Here is a 20317-nt window from a genome sequence, read left to right on the forward strand (position 1 = left end):
GCAACATAAGAAATTTCTCCGAAAAAAAATCGATTTATTTCGCAAGAATTTTAAGAATTTTTAGAATTTTCCATCATTTAAATAATTGAATAATCTATCATGACACAGAAATGATAAAAAAATATTTTAAAATTCTCGCATTCCTCCTGTGATGGGAAATTATAAGAATGTTAATTTTAACGCACATTTTTTTTCACTCAAATTTCATGAATTTGTGATCATTAATGTTTAATCAATACTTTAGAGTACAAAAAATTTTACTGAGCTTTTCCAATTAATTTTTATCTATTGTGAATATTTGACCACTGTGTAAATTTAATTGTTGAATAATCAATTTTCATACATTAATATTTACTGCGCAACATCAGATAATTCCCAGAAAAAAAAATCCTTTTATTTCCCAAGTTTTGTCGATTTTGCGATCTTTTAAGAATTCTCCCATATTTTAAATAATTGAAAAGTCTATGATGACGCAAGAATAATTACAAAACGATTCAAAATTCTCGCTGTTCATGAATTCTGTGACGGGCGAAGTTTAAAGATAAGATTTAATTTTAACGCAGATTTTCTTTCACCGAAATTTCACGAATTTGCGATCATCAACGTTCAGTAAATGTTTAGTTGTTTAGAATACTATCAATTGTTTCATCGAGGTTTTCCATTTGCCTCTTCCCCATCGTGACGATAACCACTGCTTAAATTTCATTGTTGAATAATCAATTTTCATACATTAATATTTATTGCGCAACAGAAGATAATTCCCTGAAAAAAAAATCACTTTATTTTCCAAGTTTCGTTGATTGTGCGATCTTTCAAGAATTTTCCCACCATTTCAGTAGCGAAGCGGTAAACAGGGTCAAGTCGATTGTGACTATTGGCCAGTTTTTCACGAATATTTCGAAATCTAAAAGCGATAGAAAAATTTTTGTCATGACCTTTTTTGTAGAGCCAATTGAGGGTTATAAAAATGGATGTAAGAAAAGTTTTTCTATCTCTCTTAGATTCCGAGGTATTCATCAAAAACTGGCCGAAAGTCAAAATCGACTTAACCCGGTTTACCGCTTCGCTACTGATTTAGATAATTGAATACTCTATCACGACCTAGACATGATAACAACACGTTTTAAAATTCCCGCTAACCATGAATACTGTCCTCTACCGGCCCGCCAGTGTATCACCCCACTCACGGGTTATTCTGCGAAGTCGTCAGTGTCTCGGGACGCGGTGGGTATTCGATAAGGCTTATCGTCACAGGCGATTGAACTCCAGTTCACTAAACCCCTCGAAAATCCTCACAGACACCCCCGAGTCCCCGTGATCCGACACCTCTGCCCAGTGAAATTCCCCCGAAACAGTGAATGTCCGGACTTTTTATCCACCCCAATAAGAACACCCGCGATTTCATTGTCAGCGTTAGTCGCCCCAGTCATGTGCCAGTGATCAGGATTATACCGGGGATTAATTTAAGCCGATGGATGGAAACACGAGTGCTTGAGTCTTCCAGGGACTCTACTCATTCGAAGATGTAAGTACTTTATTACTCGTCAACCCAAATAGAGTCCATTAATTTTCTGAAAAAGTGAGTCAAGGTTTATGGAGTGAATGACTCGCTGGAATGTTAAATTTACGCTGGAAAATGTTACGTGATATTTTCGTTTGGAGGTTAAAAATACCTGTTACTTGGATCCTTCGTCATCGGGGAATATTTATCAACATCTCGTCAACATTTGTTAAAAAATCAAAAGCGAAGTGGCGAAACAGTTCACCTTGATTTTGACTATCGATCATTTGTCAGTGAATATCTCGAAATGGAAGGCAGATAGCAAAATTTTTGTTAAAATCTTTTTTGTAGCCCCCGATTTGCTCTATAAAAAAGGTTATTATAAATAATTCGCTATGTCACGTAGATTCGGAGATATTTGAGTCAAATTGAATCATTTGAACGCATCGCGACTGATTTTGTCAACATTATTAATATTTATCAACATTTATTGGGATTTTGCGTTAAAAATTTGATCGGCCTCGGGATTTCTCGAGTTGTCAGTGTCAATGGGAGATGCGATACCCGTGTGTTTGTTGATTGATGATCGCCGAGGCGGGACGAACAGCTGACTGTGCGACTATGAATTACTACAGGCGTACGTCTCTGGGGTAATGAAACCCGAGAGGGAGGGATTAACGCTGCGGGATTTTTTTGCATGTAGAAAAAATTTAATTGATGGATTGCGAGGGACAATAGGTGAAAGAGTGATTAAATTATTCAATTCAGAGAGTTGACGCAGTTGAATGGAGTAAAACTCTTTATCTGAAATTTTTCTATTCGTTTCAATAATATTTCCCCTGAGGAAATCATAAATGCGAGTATTTATTTCAATGAGAATGTTTTATTTATGTGAAATCAATAAATAATTCATTCATCTCAAACTAATTTCGATTTGACATAGATAAAGAATTATTACATGTTAATAAATTCATTATTTTGTATTGATTTCAATGAGCATGTGTTATTTATGTTGAATAAGTAATTCATTCATTTGAAGAATTATTAAATTTTCATAAACTCATGTTTTTCATGTAGGAAAAATTTAATTGATTAATTGTGAGGCGATGGGTGAAAAAGTCATTGAATTATTCAATTCAGACGTTGACGCGGTTGAATGGAGTTTGGAAACCCTTTATCTGAATTTTTTTTATTCGTTTCAATAATATTTCCCCTGGGGAGTTCATAAATGCGTGTATTTATTTCAATGAGAATGTTTTATTTATTTGAAAGAAATTATTCATTCATAATTTTCATTTGATGTAGATGAAAAATTATAACATGTTAATAAATGAATTCTCTTCGTCAGTTAAACAATTATTTGAATTACAGCTAATCAAGTCTTTATTTGAATCAAGAACACATTTGTTTATACTAAGAAAATGGAAATCAAGTGCAAGTTCGATTGAAAGCTCATTACGAGCTACTCAAACAAATCCATTTATTCCATTCGAATAAAATTTAATTAATTTAAGTAAACATTTCTTCCAAGTGCACTCACACTTAGATGTGAATATAAATATAATAATGAGGTCTAATTCACCTAGATGATAATGATTCACTTAGGAATCTCAATTCAATTTAGCTTTTTTCTTTTAAAAGCTCTCCAAATACAAAAAAAATAACAAAATCTTGAAAAAAAAAAATCTTTTTGAAAATTCCGCAAACTCCTCTCAATTCCGAAATATTTATAAAAAAACTCCGACAAAACTTCAATTTACTCATTCAGTTTTACCCTTTTCCAACAAAAATAGTTTCATGAATCAATTAAAAATGTAAATCTTGGCTCATTCAAGCATTTCCAACAAAATGGAACACCTCAATTAACAAAACATCAAACTTCTCAAGAACTTCGCCAAACACTCCGTGTAAATGCGAAAATAATTGAATAACAAGTACTAAAAATTTGATTCATTTCGCGAAACAGCATCAGTGAAATTTTTTTACATCAGAAAAGTTGATGAGATATTATTAGAGATGAAATTAATGAATGTTAGAGACGGGCGACTCTCACGTGGGCGGTCTCCGTACAATGTTCTAAGAAGTAATCGAAAATTACATATCCATGGTAATTACACGGCTATTCGACGTAACTACACGTTTTCATACTCGAGATCTCGTCGTACGTAATGCCTCTCTTTATCGTTACTCCTTCCCTCTCCGTTGATTCAATTTCACGTAATTGAATGGATTACTGAGGCCCTCTCGGGGTCGTTATTCCACTCTCGTTATTTATTTATACGTCTCCTGTTGCATTTTCGGATTGACAATTATTCAGATGTCTCAATATTGGCTGGAATGTATTTTTATGCGGGCTTCGATGAAGGCGACGGGGATTATAAATAAACTCGGGCTAAAATAATTTGGGAGTGTGAAACACGTGGGCTGTGGGAAACTATTCTTGAGAATTGGAATTAGTGATGGGGGGAAATCAACTTTTGGTGATAATTTTCGGGAGAAAAATTTGTTTAATGATTTTATGGGCTTATTGTGAAGTTACGTTTCAATTTTTTTTCTGTTTTGAAGAAAATTATCGTTAACATTGAAATAATGATTTTGCAAATGATAAAAAATGATTTTTTTCATCACTTGCTATAGAAACTAGTTGACTTCAATTAATGAGTGATTTTTTAAAAATATCTTCCAATACTAGAGAGAATTAAAAAAAATCCTTTTTGTAGCTCTCGAACGTCTCTATTAAAATGATTTTGTTAGATAGCTATGAAAAAACATTTTGGAGTGAAATGGAATCAATTATAGAAACTTTTAGTGAATGAAATTTATTTGCATCTGTAATTTAAGACGATTTTTTGGGTTTATTTATGACGTTAAGAAACATTTAATTTTTTTGTATTGAAGGAAAATGATTCTTTTCATCATGTACTCCAAAAAAAATAATTTTCATCAATTAATGAGTGAATTTTGTTATGAATATCGTCTAATCCAAGAGAAATAGCAGAGTTTTTCTAAAAACCCTATTTGAAGCTGTGAAAAAAGTTTTATAGTCGATCATGGAAGCTTTTCAAGGTTTTCATGAATCTTTTTATAGCTTTTACCAACACTTCAATGATTTTATGAATTTTTTAATTGATGAGGTGATTTTTAAGATGTTTTCCACCGGTTGCAACTGAAAAATTAAGCTAAAAAAGTGTGAAGAATAGAGTAATTGTATTCAACATATTGCACTTGAAAAACTAATGTCTGAAATTAATATACTTGTGTCCCTCTTTTTTAAGACATTCTAATGTCTAAGGTCTCAAAGATATTCAAGTACTTTCGCAATTTTTTCTCCAGTAAAATGCGTTTCTACTTTTGTAGTCGAACAACAGAGCTTTCATTTCAGTCCTATTTGACCCTAAGTGTCTGAACATTTGCAAATAATCTTATTATTTAAACGTTACAAATATGAAAAAAATTAAAAAATTGCAATTTTTGAGAATTTCGAGCATTTTCTACAAATATTTTATAAACAATCATTTTTTCACAAAACAATCATTTGTTCGGAATTGTAAAAAATTTATTTATATTCAGAATTTTGCCAGAAATCTATTTCATGCTTAAACAAATGAGGTATCCGAAAGTTTAAACAATTTCAATTATTTGTTTATGAACAATAAATATTGAAAAAAAAATTCTGTGCAAAATGTAATTTGGATGACGCTGAATATCCATGATTTTTCTCAAGTTTGTCTCCCGCAATTTAGTTGACAAATTTCATGATTGAAAATGGATCTATAATTGAATCTCTAATGTGGTCTGTACTAAACTGTAAAAGATATTTGAATTTCCTTAAAATGAGACGTCTTGACGGCATTAATTTTCCGTGTTAACTGGATGGACTGAACAATCCATAGAATCGCATTCTCTCATCGAATAATCAACAGGATGAGCAGTGCTCTCTTCTTTTCTCGTCTTTGCTGGAGAAGTAGCTGGCGGAATATTTATAGTGCCACCAGTTCGTCGACCTTTGTCCCTATATGCATATAGACATAACTCAGTACGCTTTCTATGGTGTAGAATCAAGCGTGGGTGTCTCACTGTCTGCATCTCCCACAGTTCGATACCGCAGAACCATTAATTCATGGCGACTATGTAGGGAGTACATTGTTGATGGAGTAGAGAACTTTTTCCTCCACCCTCGCAGAAACATTTTGTTTTCAAGTCTGCAGGGGATTATTGACGTATTCTCAAGGGAAATATTCTCGAATTTCAGACGCAAATGAATTTAATTCAGTAACGAAGTGGTCAAACGGTTTAAGTTAATTTAGTCTTTAGGTGAGTTTTCCAGAAATATTTCCCAATTGAAGGGGGCAGCGAAATTTTTATAACATTTTTTGTAGAGCGAATTGAGTGCTACGAAAAAGATTCTGAGACAATTTTGCTATCTCCCTTAGATTTCGAGATATTCATTGCAAACTGGCCAATAGCCAAAATCGACTTAAACCGTTTGACCACTTCGCTACTGAATTTGACAATCGGTTTTAGAATTGATGTAGTTTTCCTCCAACATAATTTTCGAATTTCTGGTATTGAAATACAAAGGAGATAGAATAATTGACTGATTATTGGAGAATTTCATAGCTTTTCCCAGCTCAATTTAGGTTAAAAAATTAATGATTGCAATTTTACATCGCTACCCGCTTATAAAACCACTCAACAAGTCATGAAAAACTGTAAAAATCCTCTTGATAACATAAAAACTTGATGTAATCTACAAAAACCGTCATAACGTACATATTTTTCACTTCACCAAGATAAAAAAAATGTTCAAATGGACGGAGAGAAGTATTCAGTAAAAATTACGGAACGATTCACGTAATCCGCAATGGGGAATCGTTTCCCGGAAATTTTTATAGGACTGGAAGAGAAGAAATCTGAAACGTTCAGTGAATTCTCAGGTTTATCACCGGACAAAGTACGAAATTGTCACGTAATTTTTCCCGAAGAGTAAAATCTTACAGAAACTTCCCGACTTATTGTGTCTCGAAAATAAAAAATTCTTGAACGTTTAACAATTTTTATGAAGCTGGTGAGTTATTTCTACGTTTCGTTCCGTAAAATTTCTCAATCGTTGGGGAAAAATGACGGAACAGCTTGTTGTCCCCACAGCGGTGAGTCATCAGGCGGGTGGTTAATTTTTACGGAACAAATCGTTGAATTTGTGTGGCGATTCGAACAATTTCAGTTTCGACTCACACTTTTTATTGAATTTTACTTCGCTCGCGGATTACGTTTCGAAACTTAATTTTTTCTTTTTTTCTTCTCGTATTTTTTATTGAATTTTTCTCTCCGTGTGAGAGAATTGCATCCATCACGTAATTTTTTCCCATCAAGAACAAAAACCCCGAGTGACACGAGATCTCAATATCAAAGAACGTAAAAAAAAGTGGAGAAAAAAATGTCGAGAAACATGATAGGACATCACTGTCGATTACTCGAGACACTGACAGTCCACTCAGGCCTCCGATCGACTTGTCCCCGGGAATTCGAATGGGGGGGCCCCTGGGGCTCCGTTAAAATCACTCCAAAAAGGTGAACGAAAATCGGAAAAAAAATCATAATAATAAAAGAAAAAAGACGGATCGGATTTCGATCGAGAGATGCGGGGATGAGGATCATATTTCTGGAAGTAAAAGCAAGTCTGGGATGAGATGTGGCGCATTTACACACTGCAGGGGGAATAAAGCAAAATCTCCATTCGTTGAAGATTACGGGGGCAAAACCTTCCAGGAATCATCAGCGTTTTGCCAACTCCCTAAAATCTTTCAGTATTTCAAACTACAGATCTCATCGCTAGACACAAATAAAAAGGTTCGGGGAGGGATGCAGAATTAATTTCGTCCTCTTGAGTTCTTTTTTTTCATTCTTTCTCTTGTTTTTTTTTTTTTTTTTTCGTTGAGTTATCAATTTTTATTGTCGGAGGGTGGAGGTCTCGATGGCAATTGCGGTAATTTTATTTTTGTTATTCGTGGGGTACAATTTTTAATAGATTTTTCAATGGTGGCTCGAATTCTCTAATTTATTATGAAATTAGGCATAGGATGCAATTAAATTTTCACAATTTTCAACGTTTTTTATTCTCACTTGAGCCTAAAAATAGTAATTGCATTGAAAATTACAGAATTTAATAAATTATATTAAATTACATTCCCGCCCGGTGGCTTGGCGCAGTGGGTAAGTTCGTTGCCTCGCGTGCGAAAGGTTCCGAGTTCAAAACCCATTAAAGTCTTTGATCATCATCGCAGCATACCCTAACTGGGTCGAAGCGATGTAAAATAACATTAAAAAAAAAATTAAATTACATTCGACATTTTTTGGAGAGAATTTCAAGACCTGCAAGCAATGACTTCTGATGAATTCTCCTATCTCCCTTCACAGCCGAGATATTTCGAAAACTCTGTTGATAAAAACACATTCATAGGAAAATAATTTACGTCCCTCCAATCCCCCCAACTATCCCTCCACCAATAAAACTTCCACGTACTACTCGTTTTTCACAAAAAAAAACTTTCCAACTTCCTCAAAGCAATGACGTACCATAACGTCTATCATCAAACAAGGAGAAATACACTCATTTTTATTCTCTTCCTCTTCATTTTCTTGCAATCCAACATCGCATTTTATTTGAGGATATTATCAAAATAGTTTTCATGATTTTTTAAATTCTCCTCTTTACTATTTCGATTCAATCTTGATTAATTATATCATCACATCTTTAATGCTTTCAACCGAATAGTTTCTAAGATATTCAAGAAATAGTCCAGGATTTTTTTTGATGAATAAATAAATAAAATAAAAATTCATATCCCTTTAATTCCTCCACCAATAAAATCAAGGGGTAGATGGTAATTTTTATTCTCTTCCTTTCCATTTTCTTCCAAACTGAACACCACATTTTATTTGAATACATTAACAAAATAGACTTCATAATATTTTTAAATCCTTCTCTTTACGATTTCGATTCAATCTTGATTCATTATATCATCACATCTTTAATGCTTTCAACCGAATAGTTTCGAAGATTTTCAAGAAATAGTCCACGATTTTTTTAAATTAATAAATAAATAAAATGAAAATTCACATCTCTCCAATTCCTCCTCCAATAGAACATCCACGTATACATCAACTGTTCTTTTCTCCCTAAAAAAAAGCTTCGCAATTTCCTCGCAGCAACGTACCATCGCGTCAATCATCAACCAAGAGGTAAAAATTGTAATTTTTATTCTCATCCTCTCCACTTTCATACGAACCATACGATAGGGTTTACCAAACGGGGTGGGCGGTTTGGATTCTGGGAATCTCCTCGCTACTTCGAATCGATCGATCCATACGTAGATCGACATTGTCTCTGTAAGGGTGAATAACACATTCTCGCATGAAATAATACGGTATAGTGGATAAAAGTTAGTCCGTGTGTTGGGCGCATCGCCGTGACTCTTGCACGAGTGCATTTCGCTTCCAGGAACAACGCCACGACGGCTCTTCGTTGGGATTGTTGGCGGCTGCATAGGCGTGGTCGGTACAACTCCGAGAGGGCTACCTCCAAGACAGATCCAATCTCCACTCTTTTATGCTCATCCATCTCTCTTGCACCATTTTTTTAAACCAAGAATCCCCGGTGTATACCGTCCAGCCTCTCTTTCACCCCAGGCATTTATTTTTCTCCATTTATTTTCGGCCTGTCTTCGCTATCTCGATTTCGGAGCGAATACCTCACGGCTAGAAAACGATAACCCAAACGTTTACATCGGCTACCGAATTTTTTTTTCACGGGACCTCGACAATATTATATATTGTCGTTGCTGTGGTTAACACTGGATTTCGAGATTTTTTATCTTCAAATTTGTCTATTGATTTGTGGGAGAAAAACGTAGCTTTTAGAATTTTTTGAGGGAATATTTCGTGAACTGGATTGGTGGAATCGCGCTAATGAATGATTACATTTTTTGAAATTTTCAGAAATCTTATTTTTTGGACATGAAATGGAAATCAAAACGATTGAATGGAAGATATTTTTTGAATCTTTTTGTCGAAATTGTTTTTTTTCAAATTTGTAAATTGTTTCTTATACTGTTAGGAAATAGTTTGCGCCATTTCGAGTAAAAAAATTTTGAAGTTTTAAATTTTTGTTCTCTTCAAGTTTTTTTTACTAAAAAATTTTACGAATATCTCGGGAATGAAAACTGCTGATAGAATTTGTCAAAAGACAGTCTTTGTATCTCTTGAAATTCTCTAGAAAAACATTTCTCGACAAATTTGATGGATGTCTCCACTCCGGAAATATCTGCAGAATAAAATAGTGAATGAAGACATTTGAATAATTCTCCATTGATGTTCGTAAAATAACGTTGTCCAATAATGCATTCCCTGAAAAAAAAGTGTAAATAAAAAAACCCTCTGTAGAATCTGTAGATTTTATTCGGGCAATATTTCATAAACTGAAAGAGAATCATAAAAATTATTGAGAATTTTTTAAGCATGAAATGAAAATCGTAATTTTTCTGTTATTCAATGAGAATTTCTCAGAAATAGTTAGTTTAATGTGCGAAGTAAAAAAACAAAGTTTGTTCTTTTGTATTGTTTTATTATAAATAAAAAACAATAAAAAATGAAAAAATCAATAAAAAACGAATTGTTTTTTTGTCGGCATTTCGAGTAAAAAATCTTGAAATTTTTAATTTCTCCTCTACACAGGTGTTTTTACTAACAAAAATTTACGAATATCTCAAAAATGAAGACTTAACAGAATTTGTCAAAAAACATTCTTTTAATCTCTTGAAATTCTCCAAAAATACATCCCCCGACAAATTTGACGAATCTCTCCACTCCGGAAATACCTGCTAAATAAAATAGTACATAGAGAAAATTTTATAATTTTTCAATACCAAATAATGAAATAATAATACCAAATAGTGAAATAATGTCCAATAATGCATTCCCTGAAAAAAAACGTCTGATAAAAATGTAAATAAAAGAATTCCCTGAAGAATCTATAGATTTTACCCAGACAAGGCCCAAGTAAATACATTTCTCCTAACCCATTTGGAGTTTACTCTGTTCGAAACTGAGTTTACTCAGTACCTATGGGTTACCCTTTGAATTTTAGTACATCCCGAAAAGATTATATTCCGTATAGCGCGTGGTTGGAGTGAGAGCGGACCGCATTGGCCTGGCTATGCCTCGAGTTTGCTAAAGTATTACCTTCACGGCCAAACGGTATACAGGACGCGCCGTTGGCTCATGGCCCATTCCGAGAAACTTTTATGGCACCCAGACAATGGGTGAACTTGCAATAATTCGGGAGAGCGATGGGGAGATTTTAATGCGATTCTGCTAGTGCAGTTTCTCTTAACTGATGCATGATAATTATTCTAATAGGAGGGGGAGGCGATGAGGGAGGAATTAAGTTGGGTTTGGATGCAAAATAATTTGCTTGAACTATTAAACGAATGCTTTAATAAATTCTGAAGTTGAGGAATGACAAATTATAAATGACAGTTGGACATTTTTTAAAATGAAGAATTCATTATTTCTAGATAAATAAGGAGTTCAGTTGAACATTTAATGGGGAATTTTTTTTTATTCTTTACTGAAAATAATTGTCTTGAAGATATTTTTCACGTAATCTTAATGATTTTTTAAAAAATTTTCTTTACAATTGTCATTCAATCTTCATTAATTATGTCGTCATATCGTTGATGAATTTTTTTAGGAGGAAATTTCATGAATGCAAAATTATTCGCTTGAACTTTCAAACAAATTCGTTAATACATTCTGAAGAAATCAAAAATTAAAAATGACAGATGGAAAGTTTTTGTTGACCAAGAATTCATTTTTTCTCGATAAATAATGAGTTCAGTTGAGAATTTAATCAGAAATTGTTGTTTTTATTCTTTGCTGAAACCAATTGTCTTGAAAATATTTTCAAAATAGTCCTCATAATTTTTAAAATCCTTGTCTTTACAATTTTTATTGAATCTCGATTAATTATGTTATCATATCTATAATGGGTTATTTATAAAATCTATAATGGGTTAATTATAAAAGGAAATATCTGATATTTATTTTTAAACAATAATAAGAAATTAATGAGAATGATTTCGAAGTCATTTGAGAAATAGTCTAGAATTCTTTGAATTTTCTCTTTCAAAATCTTCATTTAGTCCTCATTAACAACGTGATTACGTCGCTAATGAGTAATTCTAGGAAAAACTGTCAATAAACATTTTTTGTGAAGAACTTTCTCAGCAGCAAAAAATGTCCTATAATATTTTTCGTTAAGTCTGGCAGTTTTGGAGATATTTTCGAAATAGTCTTTATCATTCCTCTAGAATTGCTCTTTCAGTCTCAGTTTCATTTTCATTAATTGCGTGATTATTTTGTGAATGAGGGGTGGTAAAAGAAAAAGTCAAGACCCGCTTCTCTTCGCTGACGAAATTCTCAAGAAAATTACAACGGAAAAAAATTCGAATAAAGAATTATTGACATCACGTCGTAATCTCACTCTTTATCAATGAAAATTAATGTTAAACTCATTCGTGAGCAATCATTCAACCAGAAATTTTTTTTACATTCGAATGGACTTATATTTGAATTTCTCCGGCGCAGTCACGTGAAAAATCGATTGATTTTAATAAAGTGCCATCTCCCATGAGCCCCTGAGGATTCCACAATAGAGTTTAATTTTCTCGTACAAATTGATTTTAAATTGAATTTCCCGAGGATTATTCTGGGAATTGGGGCTCTTTTATTGTTTCATCGGAAACGTCAGCGAGAAATACAGATTGATTTTTCTATTCTGATAGGTAATGGGATATTATTGAACTGTAGATGATTTTTCATTGTTCTTTGAAATTTGAAAAATATTGAAATAGAAAATTTAGAAATGTTCATCTAATGTTTTAAAATGCTTTCGAAATTTGGAAAATGTTTTTACAACGTGAGAAGTGATTATATTTATGAGTTATTTTTATCTCTTGAATATTTTTCAGGAATTTTACTGAGCGAAAAAACGATAATGCTCGCGGCAGTGAGACCTACTGTTACATTCCGAGAAAGTTTTACGATAAGGTCGTAGTGTCTAAATTACAGTTACATTTTAGGACCAGTTCCCAATGATTTAGGAGGTGTCAGACAATTTATGACACGTGAATCACTACTCCGCAGAGAAATATTACGTACCTGTGAGTTTGTGGGGTAGAGTATTTTCTGGAAAAAAATAGGAATTCTGACGTAACTGGGGGAATAATTTGGGTACATAATATTGTCGGACCCCCATCAAGTAATTAACTTCGTGGCACGAATTCACGAGAATTCTCGTTTCATTTATGACAACGGGGCATGCAATTCGGTCATTTGCATCTCAGATTCATCAATTGAAGGGTATAATTAAATTTCACGTCTGTTGAAAGATTCATTATATTTATTTTTTTGCGTCGAACAATATATTTCAAATTCTTTGGATTTTGATTTTTTATTTCACTTTATTTTTTGAAGATGAAAAATTGAAACTCAAAAATTTAAACTTCTTTGAAATGATGAAAAGTCGATTTCCAAAGGATTAAAATTTTGTTATTAACAAATGAATTTTAGAAATTGTAAAAAAGTTTTTTTTACAATTTTTTGTGTTTTAATTTGTTATTTTATTAAAAAATAATAATAAATTTGAAATCGTTAGCGCTGTGTCTTTTAATTATTTAAAAACGAAATGAAGTGCAACAAATATCCAATGAATTAACAATTCTTTGAAATTATAAAAAAAATTGTAAAGGAGAATTTGTAATCCTTGTGTTGCATTATTCATAATTTAAAAAATCATTAGAATGAAAAATGACAGCTCAAAGCATTTGAATTTGTATTCAACAAAGAAAAATAGCATGATAAAAAATCACAACAGGAGACAAATAGGAACATTTCCATCTTAATGTCGTCTCCAAAGACAAAAAAAATATAAATTTCCAGTCTGACAAGAGAACACCTGGAATCCAAAACTCTCAGGCAGCAGTCAGCATACCATTGTCTCCTTGTTTCTCATAAGTATACTTCTCACCATGAATACATTCACCCGCCTCCCACCTCGTGTTTTCTTACCTTACCCTCTGATTCTCCCCATCTCGATAGTGAAAACGTACGAGTAAATCGAGCACACACGTCAACTCCATTGAATTTCCCCCCCAGAAAGAGGAAAAAAAGGGGGGATCCCGCGTGGTTATGGGAGAAAGGTGGAGATGCAGACGAGCAGATGGTGCACGCTCGTAACCAAATGTCCAGTCCAAATGGCTTCATGCTCGTAACGTATTTTCGCTTTTGAGAAACACTTTTTTCCCCAGAAACTCAATTATCCAGCGGTTGCAGGGCGCAAGAATATTAAGGATTATTATCTTTTTTTAAATTATATTATATTCGAATCGTTTATTCAGAATTACTGCGCATTAGTTTAATTTATTCTTATTAATTAATTTGAATTGTTGAGAATTCATTTTAAGCATTTATTTATTCATTTAATGTATTTATCTCATTATATTCGAATCATTCACTCAGAATATAATGAGAAAAATGATGAAAAATTTTTTAAAAAATCTTAATACACTGATTTATGATGTAATTGAACGTTACTAATTTTTCAAGTTTTCCACCTCGGCTAATTTTCCGAAAAAAATTCAAAAACTTAAAAAATGGAAATTTTCAAAGTGCTCAGTTATGTTTGTGTACCTTTCATATATGTGTGATCCAAATTTGAGTTAATCGGTTGAGAATTGGGTCGTGAAAACACTTTGAAGATTCCATAAATGAAGAAAATCAGTCTAATTTTTTCTTATTTTTTACTTATTTACGTTCTTTCTTATTTTTTCTTATTTTTAATTCTCCAGTGAACTGCTTCACAATTTTTTTAGTCGAACATCCGGGTTTTGATTTGAGCCCCATTTGACCCTAAGTTTCCGGACATTTTACAATGATTTTATTATTTAAACTTTGCAGGTCTGAATTTGAAGCTCGATATTGAATCGTTAAAAAACATTTTAAAAATCTGAAACAAACTAGAAGGTTTACTTTTGGAGGAAGATTGATCAAATAATAAAAAAATTGCTATTTTTGAAAATTATGAGCATTTTTTATAAACAATTTATAAACAATCAATATATCAATCATATTTATAAACAATCGATTTTCCACCATAAGAACCATTTGTTCGGAAATGTAAAAAATTTATTCATATTCATGATTTTTTCAAATTTTTCTTACGCAATTTAATTGACAAATTTGATGATTGAAAATGGTTGAATTTACACTGTGGTTTGTACCGAATTGTAAAAAATAATTGGATATCCTTAAAATTAAATTAGCAAATTCATCACAACAATAAACAACGGACCCTGCGGTTTTGAAATTTCAGTGCGGTCTCCCCTTAATAGGAAAAAAATTGAGCGCGTGACCCGTCTGGAAAGTAAAAGGTCCCTCTTGTTCTCGGTATATTGTATCGATTTTTCATTTAGACACTGGCGTCAATTAACATACTTCTTGGTACTTCCTGGTACTTCCTAGAACGTTTACGATTAGGGGGCCTCTGCCATTGGGACTATCTCACGAGCCAATCGGACACGGAAGCAACTGCCTGTCGACCTTGAGGAAACAGGGAAAATGTGGGTCACTGGCAGTCTTATTCAGATTTTTTTAATGGTGTTTCGAGGCTGAAATGTTTCAGGAATTCTTTGAATTTTTTTTCTATTAGGGGTTCTGGAAATTGTTGGTTAATTCATTGTTAATGGGAAATTCTTATTGAGTTGAAGTTGTGTGGAAGAGGTGCAATAATACTATTGTGGGTGATTAGTTTTTATTGTTTCGTTGCACTACTGTGCAGACTTGAAGGTTTTCAATCATAATTTTTTATTCAACATTTTGTTCTGTAGAGAAATCATAGAAAAAAATATTTTTTACATTAAATCAATTGTTGGAAGATTCTAAAAATAAGAAATTCATTATGATTCCCGAAAACTTATTTCTAAAGTGGAAAATAATTAATTAATTAGTTCATTCATTTTATTATTTATTAATTATGCTATGCCTTTCTCATTAAGTAGACTCTAACTGCTTCTGATTTTGAAAACATAAATATAATTTTTTGTCTGAACCGTTTTTCGAGGCAGAAATGTTTCAAGAATTCTTTGAATTTTTTTTCATTAGGGGTTCTGGGAATTGCTGGTTAATTCATTGTTAATGGCGAATTCTTATTGAGTTGAAGTTGTGTGGAAGAGGTGCAATAACAATACTGTTGTGGGTGATTAGTTTTAATAGTTTCGTTGTACTGCTGTGCAGACTTGACGGTTTTCAATCACAATTTTTTATTCAACATTTCGTTCTATAGAGAAGTCATAAAAAAAAATATTTTTTACATGAAATCAATTGTTGGAAGATTCTAAAAATAAGAAATTCATTATGATTCCCGAAAACTTATTTCTAAAGTGGAACATAATTAATTAATTAATTAATTCATTCATTCATTTTATTATTTATTAATTATGCCATGTGTCTTTCTCATTAAGTAGACTCTCTAACTGTTTCTGATGCTGAAAATGGGAACGTGAAATGTTTTTTCTCAACAGTACTTCGAGGCTGAAGTGTTTTAGGAGTTCTTTGAATTATTTTTTTTCATTAGGAGTTCTGGGAATTGTTGATTTATTCATTTTTAATGGAAAATTCTAATTGAGGGGAAGTTGTTCGGAATGGAGAAGTGAAATAGAAATATTGTGGGCGATTAGTTTTTATAGGTTTGTAGAACTGCGGTACAGAATTAAAAGTTTTCAATTTTATTTTTTTAACATTTCGTTCTTATATACAAATAAGAAAAAATAGGTGAACTTAAGGAAAGTGAAAATTTACTTTGAAAATTGATTGTTTGTATTGATTATTTGTATTGATTATTTATAGGAAATTTTTTCTCTTCCACTATTTACACACGAAAAATTCCACTCGTTGGAAAATCGTTATTGCAATTATTGAAATTTTTCAATTATTTTAGGAATCTTCCTCGATAAATAGAGTTTGTAAATTTATATCAGGTCTTCGAAAGGTTTCCAAACACTACAAAATGAAGAATGACGAATGAAGTTCTTTGAATTTTCTGCTCATTAAGTCGTTCTGGGAATTGTTGGTTTATTCATTTTTAATGGAAAATTTTATTTGAGTAGAAGTTATTTGAAATGTGAGAGGTTGAATAACAGAACTGTTCCAAATGATTAATATTTAGTGATCACCTAGAATAGTTCTAATTACTTTTTACAGTTTCAGAGATTTTCAATCATGATTTCTCTTGAAAAAAAATCCTTCTCGTGAAAAGGTAATTGAAATTGTTTGGATTGCACAATTTATAGTTTATTTGTAAAAAATTCTTTCATCAAGTATTTTATATTTTTCCTTCAATGCGTAATTTCTCTTGTTTTTTTCAAATTCTCACCATGTTTAAATATTTTAAACATAACAAAAAGTTGATAATCTGGTACCTCCAGCCATTCACTTCCTCATTTTCATCGTCAATTTCATTATTTAATTGACCAAATTTCATGATTGAACGTCTCAATTTCCAATTGATTTCCTTTATTCAGTCGCTAAACAGTCGCATAATCTCCAAAAATTGAAATTTGACAATTATTTCATGAACCTATCTCTTTAAAAAATCCAACGTGGAGAATTGAATTTAAAAAGCGTAAACTTTAAATTACATAATTACAAAATGTTTGAAGATATTAAAAGGCTAGTGTTCAACTCCAAATATTAGAAAATATTTCAACAACAAGAGTATCAAAACGACTTGAATATCTTCAATTTCTCTTTCACCGTCAATTTAATTAATCCACAAAACGAAATCAATAATTAAATTGAAAATTCCTCGATTTCTCAATCAATTAATTATCAATTTCTCCCGTCAATCCATCATTTATGCGCAAACAATTCCATTAAACCCCCCCGGCACTACCATCTGGTCCGATGTAACTCGACCAATGTAAATGCGAAACAAGACGTACCAACTTGTTTCATCTGCAATCAACCTCGTGTTTACCCCCGCCCCCAACGAGTCAGTTAGAAGCTGGATTCTTACGGTTACTGATCACGAAGTTGATCTATACTTAGAATCGAACGAGAATACGTGGGTTAGTTACGCGCAGACCGAGAGCTCCAACTCTCTTTCGTTGATTTTATATTTTCTTTTTTTTTAATTCCCTTCCTCCTCTCCCCCCCCCCCCCTTGTTCTTGTTTTTTTGCCCAGACCAGACCACAATTCTACGCTGATCGAGAAATTCCAAGAGACGTTTCTCTCCGCAAATGCTGACTTTCGTTCCTCTGAAAATTGTTGGCGACTCTTTCTTCTATGAAAAGAGAGTGGAAAATTAGATATTTAAATATAGAAATTTCCCGGGTTCGTTCAGTTCAAGGGGATGTCTTTACGTTCGATGTGGCCGAGGGGGTAACTTGTTTATCGCGTTTTATTCGTGATTGATCGCTGATGCGGAAGTGGAAGAGACGAGAATTTATTTTAAATATTTTATTATTTTTTTTTTTAATATTTCATTTTGTCAAATGTTTTATCGTTTCATGCGTCATGTGGCGCATAAATTCCTTGTGATGAACGTAAACAATAAATTTATTGTTGTTTTTCCCGGTGGCTTGGCGCAGTGGGTAAGTTCGTTGTCTCACATGCGAAAGGTTCCGAGTTCAAATCCCGGCCGGGTAGAATGGTGCGATCTAACCATTTAAAGTCTTGATCATCACCGCAGTTATACCCTAACCGGGTCGAAGCGATGTAAAATAATGATAAAAAAAAAATTTATTGTTGGATATATGAAAATTTATTGTAGAAAAAGCCGAAAACGGACATTGCAAAAATGAAAATTCACATTCTCAATAAATAATGTTTTTACGTTGATTTAATTCATTAAATTTTCTGCATAACGAACATTTCTGTTGTTGAATAGCGGAAAAACTGTTGTAGCAGAGTTGGGAAATAATTTTCTTCATATTCTCAACAAATTATCGAAATCAGATGAAGTCCCGATTGTTAGTAAACAATACTTCACTTTCAAGTTTACTCATCTCTTTTAGTTAGAGCATGAATATGAATTCCCTCGAGTGTACAAAACAATATTTCTATTGTTAAAAGTTGAAAGCAATAAACTTGCTTGACAATAACTCTTTGTGTAATACCGTAAAATGAAATTTCGCTGTCGTAAACAACTTCTGACGTTTTAATTGGAGTCTGGAATCACTTCTCGTGGAACTACGTCGCACTTATCAAATTTCCACAGCGCAATAGTAAACAGAGGGTCGAGAATCTAGAACCTTCGGGGAGATGTTCTGCAGAACTAAACGTTTTGAACTAATTTATTAACAAAAAAAAAATACTTGGACTAATTTATTAGCTATGCTATATGAAAATAAGAACAATTTCCCACTTGTTCAATAGAGTTAATATGAAATAAATAAAAATAAAATTCTTGCTGAATACTCAGGCGCATCTGCAGTTTTTCAAAATAGTTAATGAGATTGTTCCGTCCAGTCTAATATACAGAAAAATTAGAACGAGGGCGGTGGCTGTGAGGTTAGAGTGTGGGATTGGCATGCGGGACACTCGGGTTCGATTCCCGGCTGGGGCGGGGAGGGGGCAAAATTTGTGACACTAAATCTCACGGTTTCATTGTCGAGCGGGAGTCTCGCAAGAGACGGCTGTACCTGGGCAGGTTTTTCCCTCAAATGAGGTTTTCCCTTGTCCTTCGGCGAATGCGGTACAGGGGGTTGGGGGGTGGTAAGGGAACAAATCGTAAAGATCCGAAAGGGTGTACGAGAAGAAAACATTTTTTTATAAAGAAATAGTATATTGTGTTACAAGTGTGTAAAGAACCACTTTTTCGCACGCACGCGTAACACATCCTATTTTTCGCAATACCTGCCGAGTTCACTGTTCGGAACCGTAGTGGGGGTAAAGTGGTTGCTTTTGTGCGCGGTGTGCGTAAAGTTCAAGGTCGTACGTAAAGTGAATTCTCGTGCACTCGAAATTTACGCACGACCTCTGAACTTTACGCACATTGTGCGTAAAACAACCACTTTACACACACTGAACGGTTCCGTTTTTTTTCGGGCCTAACGACATAAAACTGTTTCTTGTGATACCCGCTTGAAAAGTGCACTTTTCGAAACGGTTTAGTGTCGGTAAAGCGGTTGTTTTCCGCACGACGTGCGAAAAGCTTCGCTTTACGCACTCGAAATTCACTTTACGCACGCTCTTGAACTTGACGCACTCGTGCACAAAAACAGCCACTTTTCCCCCCACTAGCGTTCCGAACGGTGAACTCGGCAATTATCACAATTAGTATATTTCGACACGAGTGCGTAACGTGTTTTTTGACCCACGGGAGGCGTGCGCCGCTCGCCGAAGGCGATTGCTATCCTCCCAAGGGTCAAAGATCACTCTTCCCACGACAGTCCGGTTCTATTTTTCATCGCAATGTGCAGAAAGTGGAATTTCACGTATGCGGAGCGTTCGCAAAATTTCACTTTACGCACAAGTGACGAAAAAAACTTTCTAGCGAATATGAGTTGACTGCAGCCCTGTGAGGTAGAATTTTTTTTTAACCCATGTGACGACCAATATTTTCTGTCATAACACCCGTATTCAGGGCCTCACGCCGTCGTACGGTCACAATAACACAAATTCTTTTTTCATCTCCACAATCCTCAGAACTTGAAAAATCACCAATTCTCAAAATCGACTTATCTCCCCCAAAAAAG

At 33.4% G+C, this 20317-nt stretch overlaps 1 protein-coding gene across 1 annotated transcript in view; it reads left to right on the top strand.

The window, feature by feature from the left end:
• Positions 1–1226: 1226 nt before the first annotated feature.
• LOC107041377 overlaps positions 1227–20317 on the top strand; it is a 38461-nt gene continuing 19370 nt past the window's right edge. The window contains exon 1 of the mRNA XM_015261902.1: positions 1227–1525. The gene's annotated coding sequence lies outside the window, so the exon portion shown is untranslated. The remainder of the gene's footprint in view (positions 1526–20317) is intronic.

Source organism: Diachasma alloeum, unplaced genomic scaffold (assembly GCF_001412515.2).
Source record: "Diachasma alloeum isolate Michigan unplaced genomic scaffold, Dall2.0 Dall_scaffold_00364, whole genome shotgun sequence".
Classification (NCBI taxonomy): Eukaryota; Metazoa; Arthropoda; class Insecta; order Hymenoptera; family Braconidae; genus Diachasma; species Diachasma alloeum.